This window comes from Phoxinus phoxinus (assembly GCF_949152265.1).
Source record: "Phoxinus phoxinus genome assembly, chromosome: 1".
In the NCBI taxonomy this organism is placed as follows: Eukaryota; Metazoa; Chordata; class Actinopteri; order Cypriniformes; family Leuciscidae; genus Phoxinus; species Phoxinus phoxinus.
Genome location: NC_136876.1, coordinates 44783364 through 44797912, shown reverse-complemented (window position 1 = coordinate 44797912; position 14549 = coordinate 44783364). Strand labels below are relative to the sequence as shown.

Here is a 14549-nt window from a genome sequence, read left to right as displayed (position 1 = left end):
TTTAGTGTGCAGTCTAGCTCTATATAGGCTCCTATAGCTCTATATAGGCTCCTTTAGTGTGCAGTCTAGCTCTATATAGGCTCCTTTAGTGTGCAGTCTAGCTCGGCTCCTTTAGTGTGCAGTCTAGCTCGGCTCCTTTGGTGTGCAGTCTAGCTCTATATTGATTGCCGTTTTGACAGTGTCCACCTGGACATTTAAAGTCATATTTGCTAATTCTCCCTAATTATTGCCCTGTTTTGATCCGTTTTCCTGGGAATTTTTTTTATTTTTCATTTTATTTTATCATCGTTATTTTGTTTTAAGGATATACAAATTGTGCTTATCAACCTTGAATGACATGGCCATAAAATTATATCACGTTATTTTGGTAGTAAAATTTTGGGCGGTTTTATCTTGGAGTGGGCGGGTTTTGGTGAGCTTTTGGACTGGAAATCACCGTCTCAATCTGGCAACACTGATTGTGAGATCAACAGTGTTCAAAGCAATCGTTTTCGTCAAGAGCAGCCGTGAGCAGGAGCACTGAAGTCCGGTTGTCATTCAGTCTGTTCGGATATAACGCGCCTTTTTCATTGAGCCTGGTTCGTCACACCGGACATCATGCCATCCGATCACTGAGGTAAGAGTCTCATCATACTAAGTTACATTTGGACTATATTTGATATTACATTTTTCAGTTGACAGTTTGTTTACAAGCTAACATTAGCATTCTTAAATTATGTCATAACTGGCGTCGAGGACGTCAAAACATTGAAAATGCAGCATGAGTATTTCAATTTTCCATCTGTTTTAAGAAAGATCAGTTGAACCCACATCTCAAAATAAGTTACCTAAAACACGTTACTTAAGTTAGAGACTTGTTATTCATATGAAAGTCCGTTCAATTGTATAAAATCTCCGTTATAATGATGAGTCAGTAAATCAATATTGTAATAACTTGTAGTTCTTCACTAAAACGTGGGACTAACCAGAGCTAAGTTATGCTATTGCACTTTTACTAGGCTAATTACTAGCACGAGATATGAACACTCGTGTCCCATACACCGCACGACCATGAGTGTTTCAGCAGGTGGAGTATTGTTAAAATAAACCAGCAGGAGGCAGTACTGTTGTCTTTCTCCTCCATTTATTTTAAACAAAGAACGAACACACAGGCAAGGCCCTATCGCCAAGTCCCTCCCTTACACACCTCTCTCCATGACGGTAAGAGACACATTTTACATAAGGCAGTAATGAACCAAGAACACCTGACCTAACTTGAACATAACACACATAACTTTACTATCACAAAAACTCAACGATCTTGCTGTAATAACACATAAATCAACTCCCAACACACAATTAACCATAATGCACCCAGCTGCTAGTGCTGACGGCCGGGTCATTACAATAGCCCCCACCCAAGAGGGTTAGTGTCCCCACAACCCTAATCTCCCACAACAAAATCCAACAAATGTCCCGGCCGGCGTCGAACACGCTTAGGCCTCCCTGGTGTTCCACCCCCAGCACCAGGCTCAGCCCTGAGTCCGTTATTGTCTGTTTCGGCGCTGGGAGTGGTTTTCGGGGAGCCTCTCTGGCTTCCATCAGTCTTTTGCTCTGGGACCAGTGGGTGGTCCTTATGAAGCACCACCCGTCTACCCCGTCCAGGCATTCTGACCCGGAAGACCACCTCCGAAATTTTGTCCAAAATCTCCCCAGGTCCCTGCCAATGATGAGTCAGTTTGGGTGACAACCCCCGCTTCCTCTGGGGGCAGAACACCCACACTCTGTCCCCTGGCCCAATCGTAGGCCCGGGCGTCGTATGCCCGCTTCTGGCGGGCTCAAGCGTCCCCCAGAACCTCCCTGGCCATTTGATGGACCGTGCTCAGACGTTCCTTCAATTTCCTGAAGTAATCCAATTCTGGCCCACCAGCAATCTCCGGCTCGGGGGGCGACCCGAACACCAAGTCCACCGGCGTGCGGAGCTCCCTCCCGAACATCAGCGCCGCCGGTGTGGACTGACTTGACTCCTGCACTGCTGTCCTATATGCCCACAGGACCAGAGGTAGATGCTGGTCCCAGTCTCTCTGGTGCTGGCTGGTCAAGATGGCAAGTTGGGTGGCCAGGGTGCGGTTGAACCGCTCAACTAGTCCATCGCTTTGAGGGTGAAGGGGAGTGGTTCTTGTCTTCTTCACCCCCAATCGCTGGCACACCTCATTGAACACTCGGCTCTTAAAGTTACGCCCCTGGTCACTGTGAAGTTCGTCCGGCACCCCAAACCGGGCAAACATCTCATCCACTAGTCGCTGCGCCGTAGTGGCAGCACTCTGATCTGGCACCGCATATGCCTCCGGCCACTTCGTAAAATAGTCCATAGCGACCAGGACAAAACGGTTGCCGGCATCTGTGATGGGAAATGGACCCAAGATGTCCACCCCAGTCCTCTCCATAGGCGCCCCGACTAGGTACTGCTGTAGTGGCGCATGAGAGCGTCGGCTGGGTCCCTTCTGTGCCGTGCAAATATCGCAGCAATGAACATACAGCTCTGTGTCCTGCCGACATCCCGGCCAGTAGAAACGTTGCCGCAGCCGCCGCACTGTCTTGGAGTTCCCGAAATGGCCGGCTCCAGCTGCCCCATGAACCCAACGGAGGACCACCGGCCGCAGAGCATGGGGAACCAGGAGTTGCAGACGGTCACCAGTACTTGATCATTTGCCTGCTGTTGCCTCAGCTGCTCGGTGGTGAACGGTTCCCCATCTCCGCCGAAGTCATCCGGCCTTACTGCTGCCGACGATGGCCCCAGACCTCGTTCTTCCTGGCGACTGCAGTACCGACATTCGTCAACAAAGCATGGACGTCTGGAGAGGGCGTCAGCGTTAGCATGCTGCCGCCCTGGTCGGTGCTGAACCTCAAAGTCGTATTCTTGAAGGATCTCCAGCCACCTTGCCACCTGACCCTCTGGCTGGCGTAAATTCAGCATCCAAGTGAGGCTAGCGTGGTCTGTCCTCAGTGTGAACCTGGTGCCCAGGAGGTAGGGCCTGAAGTGACGGATGGCTAGGACCACCGCTAGCAACTCCCGCCGGGTGACGCAGTAATTTCTTTCTGGGCGACTGAGGCTGCAACTATAGTAGGCCACCACTTGCTCTCCATTCTCCCTCCTCTGGGATAGTACGGCCCCGACCCCCACGTTACTGGCATCAGTGTCCACAAGGAATGGTTGGTTGGGATCAGGGTAGGCCAGGACAGGAGCGTCGATGAGAGCCGCTTTTAGCTGTTGAAAGGCCGCAGCGCAGTCCTCCGACCACCCAAAACGCCGGCCCTTGTTTGTCAGCTGATGTAAGGGGCTGGCAATGGTTGCAAAGTCTCTGACAAACCTCCTGTAATAGGAGGCCAAGCCCAGGAAGCTCCGCAGCTCAGTGATGTTGGTTGGTGGGGGCCAGTCCCTCACCGCGGCCACCTTTGTCGGGTCGGTAGCCACCCCGTTCTCACTGACCACGTGTCCCAGGAACTGCGTCTGGCGGGTGAGCATGTTGCACTTGGCCGGCTTCAACCGCAACCCAGCGTTACGGATGGCCGTCAGGACCTCCCGTAAGTTGTGGACAGCCTGGTCAAAGTCTCTGGCATGGACCAACAGATCGTCCAAGTAAACCACACAGCGGGTGCGGGGAATGTCTTCAAGGACCCGCTCCATCAGCCTCTCAAAGGTGGCTGGGGCATTACACAGTCCAAAGGGCATCACTTTAAACTGCCACAGTCCTTGCCCTATTGTAAATGCAGTTTTGGGCCGGGCCTCTGTCGCCAGCTCCACTTGCCAATACCCACTGCGCAAGTCCAAAGAGCTGAACCAACAGGATCCAGCTACATAATCCAATGCATCGTCAATGCGCGGTAGTGGGTATGAGTCCTTGCGGGTGACTGCATTTAGTCACCGAAAGTCCACGCAAGGGCGCCACGCCCCCGTTTTCTTCCGCACCATGACCATGGGTGCAGCCCAGGGACTGTCTGAGGGCTCAATAATGCCGTTAGCTGCCATTTCTCTAATCATTTCCTCAGCAGCCTGGCGCTTGGCGAGAGGCAGTCTATGGGGGCGCAAGCGAATGGGGGCAGCGGGGCCAGTGTCAATCTGATGCTGCACCAGAGCTGTTCTGGTACAGTCCTCCTCACGGGCTGCAAAAATGTCCACAAAGTCCCCCAATAGATTCTGTAGCTGCTCCTGCTGCGTCGTGCTCAGATGCTCACTGCTTCGCCGCCCCAACTCCTCAACAGCAACAACAGTTTCCGGTGATGGGGGGGCGGATAGAGCGTGTGGTGGTAGTGGCTGAGATGCAGTGGTCTGAGCTTCAATACTCCCACAGGGCTCCCCCTGAGTCTCTGCCGCTCTCGTGTGGCGGTTGGGGGTCGGAGCTTTTCCATGACGGCTCCGGCCCAATCGGAGCGGCACGGTCTCGTTACCTAAGCATAGGGCGGCCCCAGGCACATCGACACGTGCTTCCCAGTGGGCTAACAAGTCCAAGCCAACAATGCACTCATCTCTGATATCGGCGAGCCAGAACTCGTGGCTCGTCTGGCTCATCCCCACCACCACAGACAACAGTTTCTTTCCCGGCATTACTGTCCTTTCACCCGTGACAGTGAGCAGTTCGGTAATGGTGGGGGTCCAGTCTTCCGGAAGAGGACCGGACGTTCCTGACAACAGTCCTTTTCGCAGCAAGCAAATGGTGGACCCCGTATCTACCAGGGCGCTGCAGGGCTGCCTGTCAACAACACAGTCCAAGTACAGTCCTCCGGCAAACCCGCAGCGCCCCACAGTAGGGCAGTCGTTGTGGAGGGGTGCTGAATAATGGGGTGAGGGTCCCTTCAATGCCTCACTCCGAGGTCGTTTCCCGGGGGTGACGTTGCCCGGGGCCAGGGGCTCGGGGCAGGGCAGTCCCTGGCGAAATGCCCCGGTTCTCCGCAGCGGTAGCAGCGGTCTAGCCTCGTCCTCCGTCGGGGGGTCTCCACTGGTTGAACCCGGCTGACCTCTTCCTCAGATCGGACCCCATCCACCTCCCGTTCTACGGCTCTTGTCAGATGACGCTGGAGTGGAGATTGACCTGTTGCCGGCCCAGCCTGTAGCACCTCCTCAGCTCTCTCAGCCTCTCTCAGCGCCTCACTTAGATCTCGGGGTGACAATAGGCGGACATGTTGGCAGAGCCTCTCAGGTGTAAGACCCCGCAGGAAAGCATGGAGGCTCAGCTCTTCCCTTGCTGCGACCTGGAAGGTAGGGTAGCCCTTCCGGGCGTAGACCCGGATGTCAGCGGCAAAAGCACCCACACTCTCTCCTTCACGTCGACGTCGGTTAGTTAGCTCCTCCCTGCTCTGTTCTGCGGAGGTTCTCTGCCCGAAGCGGCGGTTGAGAGCAGCAGTGAGGGCCTGGAGATCACGCCGCTCCTCAGGAGACAGATCGATGAGGACCTGGAGTGCGGGGCACTCCAAGGCGAGGGCCAAGTGAATCGCTGTCTCCTCACAGCTCCACCCATCGTGGAGGGCGGCCAGGTCGACTTGTGCCAGGTAGGGCTCCAGGGGCGTCAACCCGCTATATCGTGGCAGCTTAGCGGGCGATCGTGTGAGGGAGCCCGGTCGGCCATTAATTTGGAGTGTCGGTGAGACGACCGGAAGTTCGTTCTGCCTGCAACTAGGAGAGCGGTACATGGCCCGGTGAACGCTGGCGCCGTCAGGCTGGTGCGGAGCCCTGCTCCTCCGCGGCGTCTCACTCGTCAGACGCTTTAGCATGATGCTGTTCTCGTGAATGGCACGCTCTAATTCGCCTATACTTCGCTCCATAACAGCGTCTTCTAAACAGCTTTTAGAATCCCACTTCTGACACCACTGTAATAACTTGTAGTTCTTCACTAAAACGTGGGACTAACCGGAGCTAAGTTATGCTATTGCACTTTTACTAGGCTAATTACTAGCACGAGATATGAACACTCGTGTCCCATACACCGCACGACCATGAGTGTTTCAGCAGGTGGAGTATTGTTAAAATAAACCAGCAGGAGGCAGTACTGTTGTCTTTCTCCTCCATTTATTTTAAACAAAGAACGAACACACAGGCAAGGCCCTATCGCCAAGTCGCTCCCTTACACACCTCTCTCCATGACGGTAAGAGACACATTTTACATAAGGCAGTAATGAACCAAGAACACCTGACCTAACTTGAACATAACACACATAACTTTACTATCACAAAAACTCAACGATCTTGCTGTAATAACACATAAATCAACTCCCAACACACAATTACCCATAATGCACCCAGCTGCTAGTGCTGACGGCCGGGTCATTACAATATCTTAAACGGCGATCTAGAAGCTAAAAACTCTTCTCTTAAAAATATCCTTGCTTTAGTAAAATTGTTTTTGGTGTATTTATTACCATTTTAATAAACACAGTTTTACTACAAATAGGCCTACCATATTTATTTTCTTTGTAACGTTAGTTAAACCACGTGGTCAATTTAATTAACCATTAATAAATCGAGTTCAGTCACTTAAACTAACAGCACATGAGACTAGAATATGAGCACAACATGATGAATTGCAATTCTGGCCGCATCTGCTTGCCAACACATAGCTATATAATGCATATGTGTATAATGATGCTTATAAAATAAAATATATAGCACGTTTGTGTTCTGATCAAGAAATTAACTTATTTACAAATTGTAACTGATACTGCTAAGTCACAGTAAATCATATAGCTGCTAAAGTTACATTTACTTTCTATAAATGTAACTAAAACCACATGCTCAAAACATAACTGTTAGCCTTTCCTGCTCAGCTTCCAGATCATAGTCAGTTGAGGTTTTGCATTGTCCCATTAGAACATATTCTTACATGTAATACTGAGTTTACAAAAAAATAATATTTTTTTATGATTTCAGGTCATCTGGAAAGCAGCTGATCATGGCAAACAAGGTAAGAAGTAACTTTAAAAATTGTAATGGCTGAGTCTTCTGACTCCATATGATTGCACTAAAAATGGCATAAAATAATTATTTGTTTTATACTGTATATTTTCCCATGTGAATATTAATTTGATCCTTGTGGGGCCACTGTGGCTGCACAAGGTTTTGGTTTTGCTACAGTAAGACCACGAGTGTTAGATTTCACCCATCTATTCTATTGTTTTATTGGTTTTAGTTTTTTTGTAACTAGGCTCTGTCATTTAGAAACATGGCTTTTCCTATCACTACTATCTTAATGACACATATCTCTACCTTTCATTCCAGCCAGATGATCTGATGGGAGCTGCTTGCATCTCAGCCTACCTGATGGACAACTCTTGCTGAATGAATGACCTTCAACTCAACCTTGCCAACTGCTTCTGGTTTCAGCCAAACCATCCTTGCGGTGTGATCCTGCTGATTTGCCTTATACAACATCAAAAAGATCCGGCTCTTCTTATCGGAGCTACACAACTCTTTGTCTTGCTCTATCCAGACTGGGCTATTGTAATGCTCTCTTGGCAGGCCTTCCAGCAAGACCTAAACTCAATGCTTGAGATCTATGTGTCCTCCAGAAGCTTGTGTTTTGCAAGTGTGGTGCCATCATCCCAAAGAGACAAAATCACTTTCACTGACCTTTACCTGGACTGTTTCCTGCTGGTGGAATGACCAGCACAACTCAATACATTTTCAAGAAACTGCTAAAGATCCATATTTTTCGTAAACACTTGACCCAATAATACTATATTTGTTTAAAAAAAAAAAAACTTGCTATGTGTACTGTGCTAGACTAAACTGGGACTTGTCACTGCACCTGTTGCTCCTATTGTTCTCTTAATTGGGAAGTCACTTTGGATAAAATGTAATTGTAAACATATAAAATTAGTTCTATTAGAGTATAAAGGTATTCAGCAATGGCCTTTTAATGTGGATATTTTTACATGTTCTATATTATATACTAAGCTTGTATTTCCTATCATTCACATACAGTATCTTGATGTTCAGTGTTTGTTTAATGACTAATACTGTAAATGTGCAGGTATTCTGTACTTATACATTTAGTTATTCAAAAAAGTTTTGGATTGTAAATTGGATTGAAAAAAATAAAAATGAAAACTAAATATACAAACTTTGTATTTTAATTTATGTACTAATTGCATTTTTATACATAACTTCATAGTTATTTTACACAGAAAAACTATATATTAAAAGAAATTGACTGTAGATTAAGACAGCATTATCATAAAATAACTTTATAAAACCCTAAATTTTCAGATTAACCTGAAAGTTAAATGTTTTTTTAATGTTATTTGACATAATATATACGTTTTTCCACAGTTAATTAAACCATTATCAACAGTAATATACTGTCATTTAATTAATTTTGACCGTAAAGTCAATTCTGTAATTTGTGAAATGGTTATTTGCTGTAATTTAACGGAATCGTCTGGAAACTTTGCTGCCAGAGATTTACCGTTTTTTTACGGGATTTTTTTTTACAGTGTACATATCCTTAGAGCCTGAGCTTGCATGACATCCAATGCTTTGATATTAGACTCTGCTGATGACACATATGCTATACAGCCATAATCAAAGACGACCTCATTAGTGCCCAATATATCTTCCTTAAGGCAAGGCTAGTTTATTTATATAGCACATTTAATACACACTGGTAATTCAAAGTGCTTTACATAGAAGAAATTAAAGTAAGAAATTAAAATAATTACATAAATAATAAAAGAAATAAGAATAATTAAAACAGTTTAGAAAATAAAATACAGTGCAAACAGTCGGACGAACAGTGGCACAGTGCTCATTCAGTAAATGCAAAGCTAAACAGTGGTAATTCAAAGTGCTTTACATAGAAGAAATTAAAATAATCAAAATAAATAAGAATAATCACCCCTACATGAGATGGAAGTGATTGAGCAGGTTTGCGGTGCCACTGGACCTACAATCCAGGGACGTCCTCTACTGGGGTGGTGTCTTACACCAGTATTGCCCAGTGGGCCCCACAGAGCACGTTTCACTTTTGCTGTTTTAAACAAACAGCGAACCTCTATACTCTCCGTAGTATAGATCATCTTCACACTTAGGTAAAGTTGGTTTTATATTCGCACATTCACACTTTTTTGCTTAAAAAGTGTCTCAATAACATATGCAATAAAGCATATTTTTGCAAAATAAAAGCAGCTACATGATCTTTAGGACAAGGATGGTGAACTACAACATTTTCCACAATCGATCAAAATGGGCAAGTATTGTTTTAATGGCATACAAACTTGCGAATGTTCACTGAATGTCCAATGTAGTGCGGTGAACAAGATAGGGACCGTCTAAAAAGTTGTCTTTTTTTTCATTGTGTGCAAACAGACAACTACATTTTTGCAAACTACAGATGTACCAGCAAATATCTCTCACATTATGTGTTCTAATGCTATTGATTGTACTTTAGCAACAATAAAAAGTGCATTATAATGATTGTATTTAGGAAACCTGCCTCACTGTACATAATTTACATAAGTACTTTTTAGAATAAAATTACATTAATTCACCAAAGGGATTTTTTACTATCCGAAGGTTGTAGCATGTTCCCAGTAACCAGTCTGACTTACTACAGGTGAGATTTTTTACAAAAACTCCCTTACTGTACGTACAGTTGACAAATATGTTTTTTAAAAAAATTACAGTAATTCACAGTAAGTTTTTTTTCGTGTTCAAAAGGCTGTAGTGCTTTCCTACAGACCAGACTGACTTACTACAGGGGAAATTTTGACAATACCTCCCTTACTGTACAATTATCAAATATGTTTATGTAATAAACAAATTATTACATATATTATTACATATTTTTATTGCATATGTTTGTGAAATAAACTGTAATTCACTTATAGTGATTTTATTTTAATATTCCAAAGGTTGTAGTACTTTTCTAGTGAAAGGATTGACTTACTACAGGTGAAATTGTGACAATACCTCGCTTACTGTACGTACAATTATCAAATATGTTTATGAAAGAATTACTGTAATTCACCGTAAGTATTTTTTCATGTTCCAAAGGTTGTAGTACTTTCCTAGTGACCCGACTGACTTACTACAGGTGACATTTTGACAATACCACCCTTACTGTACGTACAATTGACAAATAAGTTTATGAAAAAATTACTGTAATTCACTGTAAGTATTTTTTCATGTTCCAAAGGTTGTAGTACTTTCCTAGTGACCCGACTGACTTACTACAGGTGACATTTTGACAATACCTCCCTTACTGTACAATCATTAAATATGTTTATGTAATACACATTATTACATGTTTATTACATATGTTTATGTGATAAACTGTAATTCACCTATAATGTTTTTTTTATATTCCAAAGGTTGTAGTACTTTCCTAGTGATTAGACTGACTTACTACAGTTTAAATATTGCCAATATCGACCTTACTGTAAGTACAGTACATACATATTATTATGAAAAAAATACTGTAATTTCAGCTTGTTCCATGTTCCAAAGGTTATAGTATGTTCCTAGTGATCACTCTACTTTGATAAATGTTTTAGATAAAAGTAAGTATTAGAACTGCTGTTCCTTGTACAACACATTTATTTCATTGATTAAAATAACGGTAAAGATTTTAGCTTAAGCATATTTTCAACATTATAAATAAGCAACACCCTTATTGTAATGATTCAAGTTTAGTTTTTGTTATGAAGTCCCGAAGAAGTGGATTCTGGATTCTAATGAGTGATTTTAATCAAGGTATTGATCAATATTTTTCCTTCTAAATATCAAATGAGTTGAATGACTTCTCTAGGCTTATGAGATTTTACTTTGTTATAGAAATTACCAGTGTGATTATCAAAAATGTTATTTAATGTATCCTTTAAATGTCTGTATTTGATATCTGAGGTGTGACTGAAGGGTCTGGCCCATGCCAGGAATGCAGTAACAGTGCTTTCTCATTTAGCCCGGCTTCCAGAGATGAAATATGCACTTCTTTAACAGGTGTTACTACATCCATCTGCTTTTCTAGGGTACCCTGATAGCAATGGTCTCAGCAGGGGTCATTGAAGTCTATAGTTGAGAGACCATTTCTTAGTTAAAGTCTTTACTTTACAGTTGATTTAAAGTGTGAGAGAAAGAACATGTTATCTTGATGTTTTGAGAATACTCTCCTGTTTATTGTTAAAGCCTGGCCAAATCCAATCTTGAAGAAACTGTGTCTGTGTGTGTTAGTATTCTTGGTTACAGGTTAAGGAACAAGTGGAAATATAGCTGCAAGCAGCGATACGGGGCCAAGCCCCTGAAGCAGCAGCAAGAGCAGGAAGAGTAAAAACAGCAGAAATTGAACATACATGAAAAAACAGCTGGTTCAGAAGTACAGGTGAAAATTTACTCAAAATGAACAGAAGTTCAGATGAGAATGAACACATAATGAACAAGACAAACTTATTTCTAACCCAAGAGGAAGAAAGATTAGTACAATGTTAAATAATAAAGGAATCGATATGACACAACATTACACACAATTTTATAAAGTCGTTCCACACGGGCTTGAACCCACTATGTCTGGGTCAGATGCCTGACTCTCATCTCATTGCGCCACTGGGAAGTTGTGTTTTCGTGCATAAGGTCCATACTTCAAGTGAGAAGCAACTCAAAATTATAATTTTTTATATACATTTGCTGCATGTTGGTATTTATTGAGTTCCTTCACATATAGACACCATATCTGGAAAAGAAGCAACTTTTCCACCACTTAAGGCCACAGTACCTCTTCGAACCCACGACCGCAATGGTTCGGGGCTCATGGTACATGGTTTAGCAGCTTGTGCCACTCAGTTGACACTGTCTTACTAAACTGCCGAGGAGAGGCTTCAATGTAAGAATGAGAACACAAAAGCATGTTAACCAGATTAGCAAACTAAATTAGCTTAATGCTAATGTAGCTTATGGTTAGCATGAGTGTTTGTGTATTGTATGTACAGTAAGGGAGTTATTGGCAAAATTTCACCTGTAGTAAGTCAGTCAGGTCATTAGGAAAGCACTACGCCCTTAGGAACACGAAAAAATACTTTAGGTGAATTACAGTAATTTTTCATAAACATATTTGACAATTGTACGTACAGTAAGGGTGGTATTGTCAAAATGTCACTGTAGTAAGTCAGTCTGGTCACTAGGAAAGTACTACAACCTTTAAAACACGAAAAAATACTTACATCGAATCACAGTAATTTTTTCATAAACTTATTTGTCAATTGTACGTACAGTAAGGGAGTTGTTGTCACAATTTGACCTGTAGTAAGTCAATCTGGTCACTATGAAAGTACTACAACCTTTGAAACATGAAAAAATCCATTTAATGAATTACTGTAAGTTTTACATAAAAAATATTTGCGTACTGTATGTAGAATACACAAAAGTAAACTAAAGCAGTCTAGGTGAATACGCATCAAATATCAAACCTAAAACTATGTTTACCCTGTTTGGCAACTTTTTTTTTTTGAAAACTTGACTATGTTCGTGGCGCTGTCCACGTATGTGGCACTGAAGGTCATGATCCAGTCTGAACCTTGGGTAAATTTGGTTTTATATTCAGATATTCACCGAGATATTCAATATCTCGTGAGCTGAATATTGTTCCTACACAAATAACATTGTTTCAATATTTTATTCTTCCTCAAAACGAGCTTTCCTTCAGGTTTGCACTTTGCAGATGGTCCCTTCTTAGAAGCCTGCGCATAGAGATCAATGTATTTTGTCCACTGCGAAGGAAAGATCGTTTTGAGGAAAAATAGGTTGTAGCTTCTGGTGTTATATGTGTAGTTATATGTGATAGGTGTTTTGTGTAGCAACAACGTTTAGTTCACGAGTTATTGAACGCGGAAGTCCGCGAATGTGCGAATATAAAACCAACTTTACCTAAGTCATCTTCACTCGCCTCGTCGGAGTGAAGCTCTCCCGTTCCCCTTCAAAATCTCTTCCAATCAGACAGCCCTGATAATTAATAATCACCCCTATCTAATCTTCTTCTTTGTTTTTAACGGCGGTTGGCAACCAGCTTTAATAGAAAAATAATAATAATAATCTTATAACACACACATTCATTCATTCCCCAACACATTTTCCCATATCCCTGTTTATCCTCATTGTCAAGTTATCACGAGTGTATTTGCCTCAATGTCTGCCCAAACTTGAAAAAGGCGTCAATCAACTTTATTCATCATCGAAGCAATTTATTGACAAGACTTGATCTTCTTGTACTCGTTTTCAATGATTATTTCAGATGGTTAACTTAATAACCTATACAGAAAACATAAATATATGGAGTCACTACAAAAGTACAAACATTGTTAAAATATTCACAGTTAACAGCAATGTAAAATGAAAAGCACTTAATGCAGTTCAAAAGTTAGATGCTAAAACTGCTAGCATCAACAAACAACTTCCAACATACACACAATCTTTGTCCTACCAGTAGCATCTCAAAGATGATGAACACATTGTGGCTTTTCCCAGCAGTCTTTGAACAACCTCAGCAAGTGTTTTACTCCAAACTCAATCGTCACAATGCTGATTAACAATCTTTCTCCTTTGGTTTTATTACCACCAAACCCCCCAACTTGGGTAGGAAAAGCACATCCACTGCTCACAAAGCTCTCTCTGTCTGCTGGTAATCACACACACCTGGTTATGTGTGCCATGTGCAGTTTCAATGGCCAATCAGCTTCCTTGTTTTTCCCAGGTTGCACTATGTGCTCAATAGGCTGTACTCATTTTGATCTAAAATTCTCTTTATTTAATAATGATGAATCTATACTTTTAATCATTAACTTTTTTTCCCCCCCTCAAATTTAACTTAACACTCATAACCTATTAAACAAACCAGTTTCCCTGAAGAAAGTTAACAATATCCTAACCTGTGCTCTGTCACCTGTGCTCAACAATCCTTTAATGTTAATTCCTGCACTCCTAATTCCCTCAAATTATTCCTCATTATCACTCTCTGCACCTCATACCTCCTACATCTTATATTGATCCACTGACTCCTCTTCCTGACACCAGTTCAGAGCACCGTGAATAACAGCACTTATACACACACACACACACACACACACACACAATTATAGACCCATACGTGCCCCAGCTTATTGACAAAAAATGGGTAATTTTACATGTATCCAAATTTTATTTCAAATTATGATTTCCAATAAAATTACACACACACACACACACACACACACACACACACACACACACACACACACACACACACAATACACACACACACATTATAGACACACACATTCCCACACGCAATTATACACATACACAAACACACACAATTAGACACACATACACACACACACACTTATACACACAGACACAAAATTAAACACACACACACACACAATTTTAGTCACACACACACACACACACACAAAATTATAGATACACACATATTATAGAAATTTTATATAAGAGTCTCTGTGAAATCTCAATGTTACTTATTTCAAAATTCAAACCCACACTATCCTCAATCTGTTATTTTGTTTGTTTAATCATTTCAAATGAAAGGTTCTTT

The 14549-nt window shown here is 42.6% G+C and overlaps 1 long non-coding RNA gene across 1 annotated transcript; it reads left to right on the top strand.

The window, feature by feature from the left end:
* The first annotated feature begins 479 nt into the window (after window positions 1-479).
* LOC307002615 lies at window positions 480-8064 on the top strand. The gene is made up of 3 exons (XR_013798503.1): window positions 480-616; window positions 6902-6935; window positions 7250-8064. It is a non-coding gene; the product is annotated as an uncharacterized lncRNA (long non-coding RNA).
* The last annotated feature ends 6485 nt before the right edge of the window (window positions 8065-14549 follow it).